We start from the raw sequence: 18,011 nt of genomic DNA, 5'->3' as shown, positions 1-18,011 counted from the left end.
CGTGGAGCTGGCGAAAGTAGTGCCGGGCTGGGAAAGGCGGGGAGGAGGACAGGGAGCCTTGAACTGAACCTAGAGAGAGGTGGGTGGTTTCACCCAAGGAGCCCGGAGGAGCCAGGCTGGAAGAATCGGGAGGGTCAGGTTTTGAGGCCCTCCTGGGGGAAATTGCCCCTGTATGAAATGGGAACCCCTGGGGGGTTTTAGATTGGGAAGTGACAGTTAAGTCCTACGCTTTAGAAAGACTTTGCGGCGCCTGGATTGGAGGGGACGACGAGCCTGACATCTGTGGGGTTTGCTGGAAAGTGGAAGGTCCTGGATGGGGAGCCGCCTGCCAGCATGCAGTGCCGGGACGCGGCCAGCAGGTGGCACTCGAGCACTGCGTTTATCGAGTTTCAGGCGGGCCTGTGCTTTGCATTCTTTTGTTACTTTGTTTTTTTATTTGGGTGTTAGTGTTTTGCCTGTTAGTGGTGGATTTCTGTGTTTGCCTCCGGGCCTTCCACCCTGTACCCACCCAGCTTCCTTTCAGCTTCTCTTAGAATACTTTCTACCACCGCATCCCGCGCCAAGATAAACCGAAATAAGAAAGGACAGCAAAAAAGAGAAAGCAAGTGGTCAGTTTCAGAGGGGACAGGCTAGCATCTGGGGCAGCGGGGCGGGCCCCACGTTGCCCTCCGAGCTTGAGGCCAGGCCTCTGGGGCCACTGCCCCACCGTGGGCCTGGCGGTCGTCACTGCCAGCAACAGAGACCTCAGGCAGGGGGAGCCCCGGCTCCGGAAACGAGGGGCAGACAGGTACCTCTTCGTGCACCTGCCACACTTCCTCCTGCATCCCAGGTGGCCCCACCCATTTAAAGAGGTCCCCTTTCAAGGTGACACAGAGATCCACCTTCATCCCCGAAGTCCTTCTGTGACGTTCTGGGTTTGTCTTACTCCGTGATTATCCCCCATAGGCTCCTTTCTTCATCGTACAAAGAGAAGGAGCTCCAGAGGCACATCCCCCTAAGTGGCCCCCGTTCTGCCAGTCCCCCCCCCCCCCCCCCCGAACGTGCAGCTCCCTCATCCTCAGTGTGGCCCCACCTGGGGCACGCCCCAACCCCCAGGGCGTGAGCGGAAAGCAAAAATGAGGCAAGGGTGCCCACCTCCCTTCCAAAGGGTTTTCTGTCACTTTAACGCTTGGAAGCCCTCTGGGCTACACATCACCCCCCCCCCTCGCCGTCTCTACCCCTCACTGAGACCAGTCACACCTTGGGCGCTTCACGTCCCTCTCTGAGCCGCAGGTCCCATGTGTGCGCTCCATCCGTAAAGTACGGACAAGAGTCCGACTCCATCCAGGGGTCCGTTAATGGAAACGAACGTGTATGACTGCGGAGGTCAGTATCACATCTCGGGATCTCACCTGACACTAGTCTGTGCGTGGATGACAAGGGGACTATCTTTCTTGTTTATCAACCGCCACACTCTACTAAGAATATGGGGGCAAAACATTTGCTCACCAGTCTTGCAGTGAGGTGTTTGGGCTGCAAAGCCGACCCTTATCCCAAGTAAAGATCCTTCTTGCGTAAGGAGAAGAGTGCTCCCAGGAGAGGAGTGATCCCAGCTCTTCCTCGCTCGGAGTGGCTCAGCCCAGGCTCTGGGCGGGAATTCAGGGTGTTGGCCTGTTGCCAGCCGGATGCTAGAAGGGGGATGTGGAAGACCCGGGTCTGCTTCTGCTTCTGGCCAGCTGCGTGGTCTCAGACAATTCACATCACGCCTCGGGACTTTTCTTCTCTTTGAAGGTGGGCTTTGCTTTCTTTCCTTGACTGTCCCCTGAGGCTGTTGGGAATATCCAGGGGAGGTGGGGGGCGAGAAAGCCCTCCCGGCATCACGGAGGCCTTGAAATTTACCTTGAGAATCTTTTTCTTCCCTAAGTATTGCCATGAACATCTTCCTAGCTGACAAGCCACTGTCTTCTTCCTCACCTTGTGTCTCAGTGTTGTACCGGCTGGCCAGGGTGCTGAGCCCATGAAATGGCCTTTATGCTCTGGAAACATCCGTCGCTTTCTTCTGAGAACACAGGCGGTTAGCACCCACGCAGGGCATCGGTGCTGTTAACTTGCCCACCGAACAGGCATCTCTCACGTGCACATTATCCATTCTTTAAAAAATCATTTTGCGTGTTCTTGCATTTTGCATAAAAAATGTTGCATTGTCTCGCGATTTCATCTAAAGCTACCTTTTTCTTTCAATGCCATCATCATTAGAACTCTCTTTGTGTTACTTTCGAGACGTCCACTACGCATGCGTTTATGAGATGCAGGGAGGTTTATATGTTGGTGAGATGCTTCGCATCAAAGCGCCGTGGCAGACTTCCACCTGCATCGCCCAGCAGAGCAGACGGAGTTTGTTCTAGAAGATACCGTCCGTCCAGCCTAAGAAGGTCCTAAATGAAAAGTTTGTGAGCAGAAAACAGCTTGCAGTCTTGCCCATTCCTATCACAACAAGAGTTTTAAGCCGAGAATTAAATTTTAATTTTACCAAAAAATTCTAGAAACTGCTTCCTTTCAGCGCATTCAAACGGAGAATTGCACTGGTAGGCCGTCCACCGTTCAGTCACTCTCGCATTTCCAGAATAATCGCCACTGTTCATGGTGCTAGTCTTTGAATGGCCTCTGCATTGTGCTTGCTCATGTCTATGAAATTAAATATAAATAAAACATAAAGATTTGGAAGGGCTGGCGGGCTACGTTTTTCTTTTTCTTTTTGCCTCTTGGTTGGGGGGGTTGGGTTTTATATTTTGTGAGCTTGGCAAAAATGATTTGGGGAATTTTCTTCCCCTTCCGTCTCTTCCTCCCTCCTTGTCCTGATTGGAAATACTGAAGACTGTTTTCCTCGAAGATTCGTTAGAAATCTCCTATTAATAAAGAGAGTGGGCTTGGCGCTCTTTTACGGGAATGGGGTTCATCCCCTGACCCCGTCTGTTCCATGAACTTGGGTCTACGTGGAGGGTCATGTCCATTCTGTGGGAGGACACGCGAGTGTGTGTTCTCTTCCAGATGCTGCGTGAACCTCCGCAAAGCACGTTCCTGCCTTTTTTTTTTTAAACTTCCCGCTAGGCCTGCAGCCATTTCTTCACCATCAGTTCCTACTGTTAACGGTTCATCATTTTTACTGTTACTGTTGGCTCTTTAATGTGTAAAAACCAACTCATGGGTTTATTAATTACTTCTCACACTTACTGTCTCTAAATAAACAATTTCTTCCTTCGTCTTTTTAAATTCTTTTGTTCTGCTTGCCTTAGTGTTTTTTTTTTCTTATTGTTTTCTAATTTCTTGAGTTGCGTAATTAAATAACGCATTTCCATTCACGCTTGCTAATTGATATACATATTCCTGGCAGAAAAATCCCTCTGAATGCTTTTAGTCCTATGCTCTGGATTCTGGCATTTCGTGTTTCAATTTTCCTCCTGATGAGATGTTTTGCTTTTCAGTATTGAGGTTTCGGTTTACTCTTTGTTTTTTTTTTTTAATGCTTATTTATTTTGAGAGAGAGAGAGACAGAGCGCAATCAGGGAAGGCAGGGCAGACAGAGAGGGGGAGACACAAAATCTGAAGCAGGCTCCAGACTCTGAGCTGTCAGCACAGAGCCTGATGCGGGGCTCGAACTCACGAACCACAAGTTCATGACCTGAGCTGAAGTCGGACACTTAACCTACTGAGCCACCCAGGCACCCCTTGATTTACTCTTTGATCAACATGTTGTTAAATAGAAATTTCTTAAATTTCCTTCTGGAAGGCTTTTATAACTGGTTTGACATTCCAATTTCATTTTTGTTTTGTTTTGTTTTTTAATTTCTAAGTTTTTCTCCTATGTAGCATTTCTTTGGGTTTTTAGTGAAGTTTTCTTGTAGCCTAACAAAAGGTCTGTTTTTAAGGGCTGTTCCATGGACACTTGAAAAAGTTAGCCTATCTTCTGTTTCCACAGCATATGATTAGACATGTGAAAAATATCCATTGATTGATTGATTACGTTGGTTGGGTCTTCTGTATTGTGATGTATTCTGTCTACTTTTATCTCTTATGAAACGAGACACGTATAAAGGGCCACCACTGGAGTGTCCCCATGTGTCTGTGCCCTCTTTCGTTCTTCATAAATGCTGATTCCAGGGTATTTGGAGCATAAACCTTAGGTTTGTTCTGGCTTAAGTTCAAGTCCTGGCTCTATCACCTATTAAGAGTCTGGCCTTGATTGAGTTCCTTTGTTTGGCCACTGCCTTGTCTGGAAGATGGGCTGATGATTCATGTCCTGCCGAGTCTTAACCCAATTTAGGGGGAGAGCCTGTGATGTGCTAGCCCCACAGTAGATGCTGCTGTGCTTTTAACTGCGGCTGCCTGCTCATAAGCGCACCTGGCTGGCGAGCACAGTGGTCAGAGCTCGTGGTGACCTGTGCTCTCCGGCGCGATTCTAACGGGTTCGCGACTTCCTTGGAAGTTGTTTGTGTTGGTGCTTCCACTGCAGGCACCACTACTGTCACTCGAGCTACTGAAATCGCGTTACCCCTCTCCCGGTGGCTGCTCGGGACCCCCATCGTTCCCGTTACTGCGTCTGCCGTGGTTCTTGGTGACGCTGCAGCGACTCTACGGCGTCTCCCAGGGCAGCTGCTTCTCTTGCTGATGCTACTGCGTAACCACTGGCCCGTTGGTACTGTTTTTTAGATTTATTTCGGGAGAGAGAGAGAACATGAGCAGGGGGAGGGGCAGAGAGAGAGAGAGGGAGGGAGGGAGGGAGGGAGAATCCTAGGCAGGCTCTGCACGGCGAGCGCAGAGCCTGATGCAGGACTTGATTTCACGAACCGTGAGCCGATGGCCCGCGCCAAAATCAAGAGTCGAGCGCTCAATCGACTGAGCCACCCAGGCGCCCGGATGCATTGCAATGACTTATGAGCCTCTTAGTATAAAAGGAGGTGGGACTGGATGCAGAGGGTCAAGGCATCCTTCCGGCTTTCCCACGTACCCACCTTCCTCACCTCACAGACGTCCTCACAGAGGATGTCACCACCTGCAAGGCGCCCCCGCAGACTTGCCGTGACTGGTGAATGGGATAGCATCTCTGGAGGGTCTGCGAAGCTCGGGCGTGGTGGAGGTGGCCTCGGAGATTATGAAGCCTCGGCTTCTCCCTTGCTTTGCTTAGAGAGAGACAGAGGGAGAGCGGAGGTTAACACGAGCCAAAGATACAGGACCGAGTGCCTCAATTCCCGTGTCTGGTTCCAGATGAAATACCACTCGTGCAGGGAGAGGATCGTGCGGGGCTGGCAGTTCTGGAGGCCAGTCGACTCTGCGCCGTTCCTGGAGGAAGAGAGTAGGTAGGTGGAGGCCACAATGTGTCACTCTGTCCTGGGGGTATTGAGTCTCCAGTTTCCAGTATTATGGCCAAGCTAAAGCTATGGACCCTTAGATACAATGATCTCCTTTAGGTTTCAAGATTTGTTATCTCCTAAGTGAGACCAAGGAGATGGCTTTTGCAAAGGTTTCCAGGGAGGGGGCGGGGGGGCGTATACCAGAATGCGACGTCTACAGGAAGGAACCCAGTGTGGTTTTCATTAGGGCTTTAAGGTCTGAAGTCACTGAGGAGCCTATTGCTTTCCCAAGGAAAGATGCGGTTAGAGTCTCCTTCCCCTTCCAGATTGCAGGACCTCGTGGCCCCGTGTCCGTCCGCCGTAGCTCACTGGGGGCCAGAGGTGACTTCAGAAGGGAGTAGGGCCTCCGATGCTGGCCTCCACTCCTGTTCACAGGGCTGCCTCCTCTGAGTTTCCACGCCTGGCTAAATGCGATCACGCCAAGGTGTATGCAACAGTGAAGGCACGTATTACATGCTCAGTGGATGTTGTTATAACAAAGATCATCATCTCTTCTCTGCAGGGAACGTGGCTATAAAAGAGAGTGACCACGGGCCTGCATGTTTTAGGCACTTGGGGAAGGTTACTCTTTTCTCTTAGATGTTCTGTCGCGACAGACAAGGACTGAGCATGAGAATAGAAGGTGACGTTTGCAGGGCTGACAAGAAGCGACCAGAACCTTAGAATTTTGGAGGAGTAATGAGGAGACAGAGGTGGGCAGCTCTCAGGTGCCCACACATGTGTGCGCGTGCATGAACCGCTCACGCACAACACGGAGGCTGTGATGTTGAATGTGCCAGGAGTTGGCTCAGATATGAGGCATGCTGGAGAGGCCGTGTCCTCACTCAGATGCAGGGGCTGACCCGGAGGCTGGGCCTGGACACAGGTGCCTCACCTGAGGGGTCCAGTAGGTGACTCTGCTTCATACATGGAAGTGACGGAAGGCAGTGCATTTCAGAGAAGCCCGATGGATTTCTCTAGGTTCCCGGCAGTTGGAGGGAGGGTACCCCCCCTGGGGTAGGAGGCAAGGGAAGCTGAGAGCTAAATGATGAAGCAGCAGGTGGGAGAACAGAAGAATTTCTCAGCTCAGGCGTGTATTGCCAAAACCAGGTTTTTATCAGAAGCCCGAGCATCTTACGGGGTTGGGGGTCACTACCTTGTGACTGGTGTGGACAGAGCTGGGAGGCCACACACACCTTTGTCGGGGAAGGAGCCTCCCTGCTGCACGTCGGGGGAGACAGACTGCTGAAAACCTTGTTGGGTCGGGGCACCTGGGCTGCCCAGTCGCCCTGTGCAGAGGGACAAGTCTCAGCTGTGGTTGGGATGGCGTGGGCACCTTTGTCCCAGCCAGGGACTCTCCAGGTCAGTAAGGGCGTCTCCGGATGACTGGTCAAGAAAGCAAGTGCTAGCGGGTGAGGGGTCCACTGTGAACTGAGACCAAATGCAAAGGGGTCTGATGAGGTGACAGATAAGGGATACTTTATTGTGGCTTTTATGATCATTGGTCATTTACAAATCTTCCCCGGGGCTCACCTGCTTTGAAACATAGTATTTCTACAACACAGGCATCTACGAGTTGGCTTTTCAGCTGTCATAATATTTGATCATTAAATTCCACAGATGAGGAACTCGACCTTTGAGATAAGTAATTTGCCCAGGTTTACGCAGCGTGAGAGGTGGAAAACGTGACCGGCCTCAGAGCTGGTGCTTTATCTCTTGGCCTGAGTGTCCTAAACTCATCTGGGTTCTCAGAAGTCAGAATGGGTTGGTTGGTTTCCTCCTGAAGGTCATTTATGGCGATGTGTGTATTCAACCGTTGCCCTCAGGCAGCCTCTGGTGCTGTGTGGGTGTGCGCTTGTGAGTACGGGATGTTCACCCGAGCCTGCATCAGATTCCATCTAAGCCAACCAGGGGCCCTTCCCACCGGCTGTCACCAAACACCCAGCAAGGCCATTTGGCTGTTTTATAGCACACGTGAGCGAGGCCGGGCTGGGTTCTGTCGTATGATGAGGCATAATTCCCTCTCGTGAAGCCCCGGAAACGTCTGTTTCTCTTCAGCCTGTTTAAAGGTTTTGCTTTATGAGATATTGGTTAATGATCACAAAGTAATAATCATTTGCCATTAAAAACAGGTGCTCGTCCCTGCACTTGACGCTGGTGTCTGGGGCCAGTGGGAGAAGAGCTGAGTCCCTACGCGGTGCGTAGGCGTTGACGGAAGAAGGCTGCAAGCCCCAAGTGGGCAGAGCGTCCAGCTGAGGCCCCCTGAGCTTGCGCTTCGTGCTATCTTACTACCACCGGTCCCGTTGGCTCAAGACCTTATCATTTCCTTGGGTGGGGGCTCTTCCCAGCCCTGTGGACGCCCTGTCCAAATACAGGAAGGGCCCCGCACGCTGGAGTTAGTCTGGTGGGCCTGCACTGTCGCCCTGATCTTCCTTAGAAAAATACAATTGACTGCCTAGAAAAACGCCCAAAAACAGATGCCAAGAAAACTGGTGACTGCTCACTGTGCATGCCTGATTCTCCAGGAGCGGTAAACCCGACTTTACTTGAGCAAGGCACTGGGAGGAGACGTGTAGCTAGACTGCAGCCACGAGCAGCACCACCACCAAGCTCTTGGGCTCCAGAATGCGATTTTGTGCTACAGGGCCTTCTCAATGCCTGTAACGTTGCCCCAGCGATGCTACAGCTGTTGGCCATGAGGGCCACTAGTTGGCCTCTTCGTGTTGGGGTCCACGTCAGAGATTTTATAGGAAGCATGGGACAGAAATGTAAGAAGCCATGATTCTTTATCTGCTTAACCAAAGTTCAGTTTGGTTCCCTCAGCGTGTCCAGAAGCAAAAGTACGAAACAAGGCTTCTCCTTCCCCTGGATTGCGCCTTAGAACCTGGGAGCCTGGGAGCCCACCCACACCAAGGTCATATCCCAGAGAATTAAGTCAGAACCCTTGGGGCTGAGACGTGGGCAGCAGTGGTTTCTCTTGGGCTCTTGATCGCATTGATGTGCAGCCTCTCTTGAGAACCACTAGTGGGCCCGGGCTTAGAGAAGACAACAGGTGTGTTTGTTATATTAGAGAAACCAATCTTACTCCATTCTGAAACAGCCAAGTTATTTATTTTTCAATAGCTCCGTCTGGCTCTAGAGTGTTATTTTTGGGTCCTCCACATTCAGCAGTCAATAAAAATGCCTTGACCTTGAGGGCTACAGAGCACTCCGTGATGTTCCATTTCAGATACTCGCTCTCCATTTATTCAGTAATGACTGCCCGGGTTTCACTTAGCGCTAGGCGTTGTGCTGGACACAGAGATACAGCCGACCTCTGCGTGAGAAGTCATAATCCGGTGCGCGAGAGAAACACGTAAGCCAACGACTCCAGTCCGGTGTCAATGAAGGGAAACCCACTTTATAGCAAGGGTCTCAGTGAAGACAGGGTCCATCCCGGCGCTATCAGATGTATGCAGATCCCCAGATTCCAACGATAACAGCTGCTTAGGGCAAGACCACTGGTCTGGACGGCTCTGCTCGTTCTCGCCAAACATTAGAGCACCGCCTGTGTACTTGGGCTTTAAGACATGTTTCACAGCACCTTCTGTTGGAAACTTCACGCACCTGGCCCAGGGCCACACTCTGCATTTAAATGAAAGTCCACAGCTCTGGGTGGTAGGTCACTATAAATGTATTTCACTAATCGGAGATGTTGGGTTTTTAGTTATTTTTCCCTTCCTGGCTACCAGCCTCTCTCAGGGGGCTGCTTTAGGTGAAGACACTCCTCTTCCATTGCCCACACTATAGAGCTCCAGACTCATTCCAGCCTCCTGTTGTTTGAAGGGGCGGGGTTGGTGCAAGGTACTAACTCAAGACCAGGTCCCTGGAAGAACATTAGCTGAATGAGCTGGGCTGCAGACCCAACCCCCCCCCCCCCACCCCGAAGGTGTGTGGGCGGGGCCTTTCCCACCGCTGGGTAGACTCCAGCTCCCGCCAGCCGATGCATAGCAACCAGGAGGATTTTCTCCCACCAAAATACACCGCTAATCCTTGCTGCCACCTCACACTCCATATCTACTTCCCCAAATCCACATATTTGTGCAACAATTTCCAAGCCTCGGGTCCTGCAAAACTCCTTTGCACATCAGACGTTTAAGTCTGTTCATTTATCCCAGTGAGTTCGTCTCTTCCTTTGACATTCTCTTGGTGAACAGGGGACTCGGGGGAGCCTTTAGTCATGACTCCTGCCCACAGGTCCATATCAGGGACTGTATCACTTATGCTGTATGTTGGGCACATCATTATTTTAGGTAAATTAAGAGGTTACCTAAAGAGTAAGGGTACTTATTGGGAGAATGAGTTCTACTTCCTGCTTTCCCCCAAAGGTATTGCTTGAGCTGGGGTGGGCTGTTTGGAATCCCAGGGCCTTGATTTGCTCCCGTGTAAGATGAGAGGCTGGGGTTCTGTCCCAGTCCTAATTTGAGCTTTTGGTGTGAGACCATAAAAAAAGAAGAAAAAAAAAATCTAAGTCTCAGTTAAAGACAACTGAAACACCAGCAATTCAATGGCTTATCCAGAAAGCTTGTAAGGGAGTTTTGGATCACTCTAGACCTTTTTTTTAAAAAACAGCCCTCTGCCCCAAGTGATAAGCATCTCTTGACCAGTCAGTCCATCTGGGCATGACACTCAAAGCTTCTTACCCTTTTATCTCCCAAATATCCCGTGGCGAGACAGTGTAGAGGTCTGTGTCACAAGTGCAGTTCCCAGTGGGTGCACACTCTATGTGACGGCTGTCTTCCTGCCTTTCGCAGACCCGATGGTGGGAAACTCCAAGGCCGGACATTCCTAGCGGCCTCTGTACACAGCGCTGCCTTCTGTGCCCAGCATGGCCGCTTCCCGACAGTTGTAGGTGACAGACACCTGCACCAGTGGAGTGGCTAGGGAACGTCGCTAGGTGTGTGTGTGCTTTAAGGAAGAAAAAAAAAAAAAAAAAAGGAAGCAGAGGAGTTGGGCTTTTTCTCTTTAGCTTTTGTGGCTGGCTGCTTCCTGCTTCATAAATCTGGGGTGGGAGGCGGGGGAGTTGGCGAGCTGCGCCCCGCGTCCCCAGCCTGTGGGAGGGGCGTCAGGGCGGCACCTCTCTGACCAGCTGCCCGGTCCATCTGCAGCTGGGATCCGCTCCGTGATCTACAGCCACAGCGCTGCGCAGGGGGCCTTTAGTGCTGCTTCATGGCAGCTGGTGTGAATGGGAGTGGAAAAATAAACCCTTTTCTTCCCCAACATCAGGAAAAAATGCTCCCAAAGACAGACAGACAGACAGACACACACACACACACACACACACACACACCTCAACCCTTCATGGTTGCAGTTCTCAGCCTGTGATCTGAGCCCCTGGGTTGGGGTTTTTACTTTTGAAGGTCTGTTTTTGCTTGGAAGCAGATTGAACCCCCAGTGATGTATCAAGGTCATTGGCATCCAAGTTTCCAGCCTCCAAGGGAGCTAGGAGGAAAAACCCAGGAAAAAGGACTGGTCTTGAATTAAGAGGAAAAACATGTCCATTTCCATTCCCGTTGCATTTTAATTTCAAAACACATACCATAAAATGACAGATTGCAAGCAGCTATTTTCCAAGCCAGTGGAAACTCTGTGTTTTACTGGACTAGCTTGGTAATGCAGGGGACTGAATATGGACCGTGGGTCTGTGTGCTTTTAACTCCGTGCCCGTGCCCACACCCAGTACCCAGCAGTCCCCAGAATCTTGTGCAAATGCCCCTTCGTTCAAATGGGCTCTACTCCTCTCTGAAAGTACCCTGCCTCAGTTAGCACAGGATCGTGATAGGAACTGAGTGAAAGAACACGCATGCGTTTTTTTCTTCCACTTGGCAGGTATTTTTAATAGTTACTAATAAATCCAAGCACTCTTTAGTCTTTGGTTAAGAAAAACCCAAAGCCCTGGGGCACCTGGGTAGCTCAGTCGGTTAAGCGTCTGACTTTGGCTTAGGTCATGATCTCTCGATTCCTGAGTTCGAGCCCCATATCGGGTTCTCTGCTGTCAGTGCAGAGTCTGGAGCCTGCTTCCCATTCCGTGTCTCCCTCTCTCTCTGCCCGTTGCCCACTTCTGCTTTGTCTCTCTTCCTCTCTCAAAACTAAATAAACATTAAACATTAAAAAAAAAAAAAAAAAAAGAAAAAAAGAAAAACCCAAAGCCCTGAAAGGGCTCAGAGCCCACAGAGGGAAATGGAACTAAGTGCATTAGAGTAGTGGGTGTTAGGGCAGGTATTTTCAGAGGACCCTGTGGGGTGCAAAGGAGGAAGTTACCAAGCCTGCCACTGGGGAGAGGCATCAGCAAAGGAGTGGGGCATTATGGTTAGAATTGCCAATTCACACGGCCCAGAGTAAATGCTTCCCATCTTCAGGAAGCCCCTTCTGTCATTTCAGCCTAAAGTGATTTTTGCTTCTTCTGGGCTCCAATAGTTTAGTTTCTAAAACTTGTTTTTACTTGTTCCGAATGGATATCTAATTTCTATCCCTAGACATCACGGGGGCAAGGACGGTGATGATACACCTTGTATTCCTACTCATACTTGGCAGGATAGATAGATAGCACATGTTTCTTCTTTGCCTTGAATAGAGAGCTGGGCAGGAGTCAGCCTCGCTCAAGTTCATGCTAAGATCTGTGCGCCTTTGGCCTTCATTCCGTGCCAGGCCCTGGCCGGCTCAGGTCCAGTGTGGACAGATCGGAGGTGGGGGGTGAGTTAGTTGCCTGCAAAGCATCCTCAGGAAAGCTGGCCTCCTGATGAAGTTAGTATCTGTAAAGGTCCTTTATCCTACTGCTGTGATGTGGGGGAAGGTTAGCACTAGTTGAAAGAGAGCGTGCTAACAGGAATCAAGAGAACAAGGTCGGTCTAAAGAGAGCTACAGTTGAGGAAACCTGAATTGGCGTGATAAAATATACCGTATTAGAAAGGTCACGGTCCATGGGCTTCCTTATTCTGCCACTGTGGATATGTGACCCGGTGTCTCTAAGCTTTGCTTTCTTCATCTTTAATTGGCACTTGTGAACTACATTTTAATAGTGAGGAATTAATGACACACACACACACACACACACATGCATATATATATACACATGAGAATGCTTCACAAATTACTGTCATATAGAAAAAAAAAAAACTGGATTAGGACTCACATAAAGACAATTATGGAAAGGAGCCCATGCATTTCTCTTTAAAATCACAGTAACAAATGTGTATGGTTTAGAAAATTCAGAGTAATAAAAGCTTAAGGAAAACCTGTAGACTCTCTGACGCTCTTCCTTAGGCCCCAGTCTGCTGCTTCAAACCCCTTGCTGTTTCTTCTGGTGTAGAACTTCAGATTTCTAATAATACACACTTACTCTATTTTTTAAAAAAAATTAAGCACATCCTCTGTTGACTTACACTGTGGAAGGTGAGGGTTCTTATAGCACACCACGTGTTCACTGCACCTATATTTTATTAAAATTGATTTTTTTCTATCCACCTGCTAATAATTCTTTCTGAAAAGGTATTTAATTTTTTTTTCAACGTTTTTTATTTAATTTTGGGACAGAGAGAGACAGAGCATGAACGGGGGAGGGGCAGAGAGAGAGGGAGACACAGAATCGGAAACAGGCTCCAGGCTCCGAGCCATCAGCCCAGAGCCTGACGTGGGGCTCGAACTCACGGATCGCGAGATTGTGACCTGGCTGAAGTCGGACGCTTAACCGACTGCGCCACCCAGGCGCCCCCTGAAAAGGTATTTAAAGTGCCACTAAATACCATCCAATACTTAGGACATATATGGGTCCCGTTGCGTTATTGCTGTTAAGACATCCTGAGACCTCCCATCCTCAGGCTCCAACACGGACTGTTCCATGGTGAGCCTGTGGTTCAGCTGTCACCCTGGCACTTGCCTTCACAAGTTTCTGGGAAACCCACTTTTTGCCACACCTCATTTGGTTTGCCTTCTTTCTAAACTTCATGACTTTCTCTTTTCTTGGAAATTTCCTTTTTCACTTGTTGGAGCACATTCTCCAGTAGCTTTCTGAGAAAAAAAAATGTGCATAAGATGTTAATCTGGTGGGAGACTGCATGTAAAAATACAATTATTTGGAGCGAAGATTTTTGTTTTGGTTAGATAAACAGTACTAGATCAGAAATTATGTTAATCTCTGAACATTGGATTCTGCAGATAATTATTTCATTGAGTTGTAGCAATTGTTGTTATGAATCCCATCTGAGTCCTTATCTTTAAAGATGTGTTTCTTAGCCCTGAAGCTTTAACTCTCTTTTCCTTATGCTTGGTATTCTGAAAGTTTGCCATGATGTTTCTTGCTACAGGTATTTTATTCGTTTATTTATTTAGTGGGTCACTTTATTACTTTCTTGTGGCCACAACAATCACCACTAACTGGGTGGCTGGAAACAAAACAAATGTACCCTCTCAAGTTCCAGGAGCTGATAGTTTGAAATCGGTTTCCCTGGGCTGGGATCGAGATGTTGGCAGGGCCAACATCCTGCCTGCAGAGGGTCTAGGAGAGAACTTTCTCCCTGCCTCTTCCAGTTTCTGGTGGCTGCCAGTGCTTCTTGGTTTGAGGCTGCACTACTCCCTCTCTGCCTCTGTGGCCGCAGTGCCTTCTCTCCTGCATGTGTCAAATCTCCTCTGCCTCTCTCTTATAGATATACAAGTGGTTGCATTTAGAACCCACTTGGATAATCCAGGATACTCCCCCCCAGGTCAAGACCCTTAACTTAATAACATTTTCAAAGACATTCACAGGATTTAGGGGTTAGGGCATACACATTGTCTGGGGGCTGTTATCCAGGTGGCCATGGTCACTCAGTAGGAACTAAAGTCCTTTGGTTGGTCCTTCCTTCCTTCCTTCCTTCCTTCCTTCCTTCCTTCCTTCCCTCCTTCCTTCCTTCCTTCCTCTCTTCCTTTCTTAATTAAAGTATATTTGACACGTTACATTGGTTTTAGGTGTACAACATAGTGATTTAACAAGTCTCCATTTATGCTGTGCTCACCACAATGCATCTGTCACCATACAATTCGATTACAGTACCATTGACCGTATTCTCTATGCTGTGCCTTTCATCTCTGTGACTTATTCCTTCCATAACTGGAAGCCTGTACCTCCCACTCACCTTCAGCCATTTCGTCCATCCCCAACCCCCTCCCCTCTGGCAACCACCAGTTCGTTCTCTGTATTTTTGAGTCTGTTTCTGCTTTGTTAGTTTACCTGTTTTTTTAGATTTCACATACAAGTGAAATCATATGCTGCTTGTCTTTCTCTGTCTGGCTTATTTCACTTAGGATAGTACCCTCTGGGTCCTTCCATGTTGTCACAGATGGTTAGATCTCATTCTTTTTTATGGTTGAGTAATATTCCATTGTCTGTATAAACCACATCTTCTTTATCCATTCATCTGTTGATGGACACTTAGGTTGCTTCCACATTTTGCTACTGTGGATAATACTGCAATGAACATAGGGGTGCATGTTGCCTTCGGAGTTATCTCTTTCATTTTCTTTGGGTAAATACCCAGTAGAGGAATTACTGGATTGTATAGTTTTCCTATTTTTAATATTATGAGCAAACTCCATACTGTTTTCCACCGTGGCTGTGCCAGTTTTCATTCCCACCAACAGTGCACGAGGATTCTTTTTTTTCCACATGCTCATCAACATGTTATTTCTTGGCTTTTTAATACTAGCCATTCTGACAGGCGTAAGTGATATCTCATGGTCATTTTGATTTGCATCTCCCTGATGATGAGTGATATTGAGCATATTTTTTGTTTGTCTGTTGGCCATTGAAGTCCTTTCACTCCAAGACATTTTCCTTCATTATTTATTTAACTATTCTTCCCTTCCATTTATTCCATGCTTTCTGGGACTCCTGTGATTGAGACCTTTGATTTCCCTGATGAACCCTCTTAATGTCTTACATCCTATTTTCCATTTCCTATCATTTTTATTCCAGTTTCCAAGAGATTTTCTAAAATGTAGCTTCTGGCCCTTTAGCATGTTTTTAATTTTACAGATTTTAGTTTTAATATCTAAGAATTCTATTGTTCTCTGATTGTTCATACTTAACAGCATTCTGCCCATGGTTTGTTGATGTAATGTCTTATCTCTCTGAAGACTTTAATTAAATATATTTTTAAAGTTTCCTTCTCAATGCAGTGCCTCAGTTTCCCTCCTTTTTCTTGTTCTTCAGCTTTGATTTGTCTTTCCTGCTAGAGGCTTTCCTTGGATCTCTACTGTTCTTGGTTTTTAGCTTGGATGCAAGAGTCAAGTACATAAAAGGTGATGGGAAGGTGTGTGTGTGTGTGTGTGTGTGTGTGTGTGTGTGTGTGTGTGTGGCTTAGGGATTGGTAAGCTTCACTTAGGGTGATTGGTGTTTGGGATGGATGTGGCTGTGTACCTGTCTGTTCTCTCAGGCTCCCCCATTCTCCACAGATCTATTCTCTATCTTTTGCTCAGGGTGTGCTGGGAGCCAAGGAGAGGAAGTTTGGAGGACATCCCCTTCATTATGGTGGCTTCGTTCCCTCTGTCTTCAGCCTCATACTTTACCTTCTGTCCCTTTTTCACTCCTGTCTGGAGACTCCGGTTGGGTTTCTCCCTGAAACACACACCCAGTGTCCCACCCAGATGGTGGGTGCTGCTGCCTCACTGCCCCGGGCTGGGGAGGCATCTGGTCTAGCTCTTTGTATGGGCATCTAACCGATTCTACTGTTTTAGCCTCTCTTCTTACTCCTGCTTCTAGAAGTAAGTGGAACCTTCATTTCCTGAGATTTTCTGTGGCCTGTGTATTAATAAGCGATTGACTTTTAAATACAATGATTTAATTTTTTTGTTTGGATAAACAACAGACATTGAGCACATACATTGTCCCAGTTAGCATGTGAAGCATGATCTGGGAAATGTGAATGCTTTGATGTGGTAAATTACCCATGGAGAAGACATGTAGGGGATTATTAAAAACTGAGTTGAGAAAGGTCAGGAAAAGCTGATCAAAAAATCCCTGTATGCTGGACCTTTGAGGCTGAATTCATTTTGTGGGCTGTGAGGCACCTACGAAGGGTTTGAAACACAGAAGCAATATGTCTAGCAGCGAGTTCAAAACACGCTCACCAAATCCTTGTCTCTCTTCAATGATTTCTGTGGCTTTTTTCTCTTGTATTCTCCTTTTCTTCTTTCATGGTCTTTCTGATAATGAACACTTTCATTATAAATATCCCAAGTGGATTTCCTTTCTTTGGGTTTGACATATCTAAGTATCAAGTCATCCTATAACTACTTTACTATTCTTGCCTTTTCTTTTTCTTTCTTCCTTTCTTTTCCTTTCTTCCTTCCTTCTCTTTTCTTTCATTTCTTTCTTTCTTTTTCTTTCTTTCTTTCTTACTTTCTTTCTTTCTTTACCTTTCTTTCCTTCCTTCTCTCTTTCTCTTCTTTCTTTCTTTCTTTCTTTCTTTCTTTCTTTCTTTCTTGTTTTGTTTGAGGAAGATTTTTTAATTATTATTAAAATAAACAGTTAACACCAGTAAAAAGAAGTCAGTGCTTACAAGAGCTGAAAATGGATAGACATAGAGATTTGGAACATCTTTGATAACTGAACAGGAGGGCAGCTTCAAGATTTGTGACTAAAGGTTGTCCAAGATTCCCATATTTTAAAGATTTGCAGGCAAGCTCAAAACCTGCTTAAAATAAGGAACTCGGGTCTCAAATGCCGCCTTGCACTTGTCCTGCATATGGATAGTGCTTATTTTGTAAATGTCATCCCAGGGAAGGTCAGAGCCACCCGCCTGGTCCTCATCTTTACCAGCTGTAAAAAGAGAAAGCTGTAGAGAGGGAGCTTCCAAAAACCTTACATCTCTGGCCACGTACAAAAAAGTAGGAAAGAAGCCAAATGTGCTGAACACCTCCTCTATGCAGGTCACTGTGCTGGGCACGTCGTCCTCCATTTATCGTACTTCCTGGAGCTGTAACGAGACACGGGGGGCTTTATGACCGTCTTCGGATGGCAAAACGGGCTTGGAGGTCAACAGGTCCAGGTCACAACGGTGGCTCGGGGGAGAGAGCGGTCTGCGCCCAGGGCTGTCTGGGGTCTCACAGCTGCCTTTTCAGGTTTCAAGAGAGTCAGACTGAATCATATGGTTTCTTCTCGTCACACACTGCCGAGAGAACGAACTCCAAATGCTACTGTGTGTTTGAAGGGGAAGCGGGGCTCTTTCGCGCCTGCTTGTCAGCGGTGACAGTCCGCCTTCCTCCAGTGTGGTGCCGAGGGTCAATTTAAATCCTCCGAAGTGCCAAGCGCCCCATCTGCTTCTCCATCTGAAATGGGAATATTTTGCTCTTTTTTTTTTTTTTTTTTTTAATCGCGATTTGGTCTTTCAGTGTTTTGTGCTGCAGCCTTCAGCCCAGATGCCAATAATGAGGAAACTGTATTAAGTGATAAGGGGGAAATCAGTGAAATTAAAATGAGCGAGAGAGGAAGATTGGCAATGGGAACTACAAAAAATGAAGTCTTGCTGTGATATCCCGTCCAGGTGTGATGGGGAACGACAGTGTGTCCCTAAGAGATTCCAGCAGTGCTGACAAAGCCCCCCACGGCTGGAGTGGGGGGGGGTCAAGACG

At 47.9% G+C, this 18,011-nt stretch overlaps 1 protein-coding gene and 1 long non-coding RNA gene across 3 annotated transcripts in view; both read left to right on the top strand.

Annotated features, from left to right (window-relative positions):
- The window catches only part of RNF144A (ring finger protein 144A), a 367,937-nt gene that overhangs the window by 156,229 nt on the left and 193,697 nt on the right, over positions 1-18,011 (top strand). The window lies entirely within an intron of this gene.
- LOC123581651 lies at positions 4,797-8,561 on the top strand. Its single transcript, XR_006703911.1, has 2 exons — positions 4,797-5,333; positions 7,499-8,561. It is a non-coding gene; the product is annotated as an uncharacterized LOC123581651 (long non-coding RNA).

This window comes from Leopardus geoffroyi, chromosome A3 (assembly GCF_018350155.1).
Source record: "Leopardus geoffroyi isolate Oge1 chromosome A3, O.geoffroyi_Oge1_pat1.0, whole genome shotgun sequence".
NCBI classification, from domain to species: domain Eukaryota; kingdom Metazoa; phylum Chordata; class Mammalia; order Carnivora; family Felidae; genus Leopardus; species Leopardus geoffroyi.
This window is presented reverse-complemented; position numbering and strand designations above follow the sequence as displayed.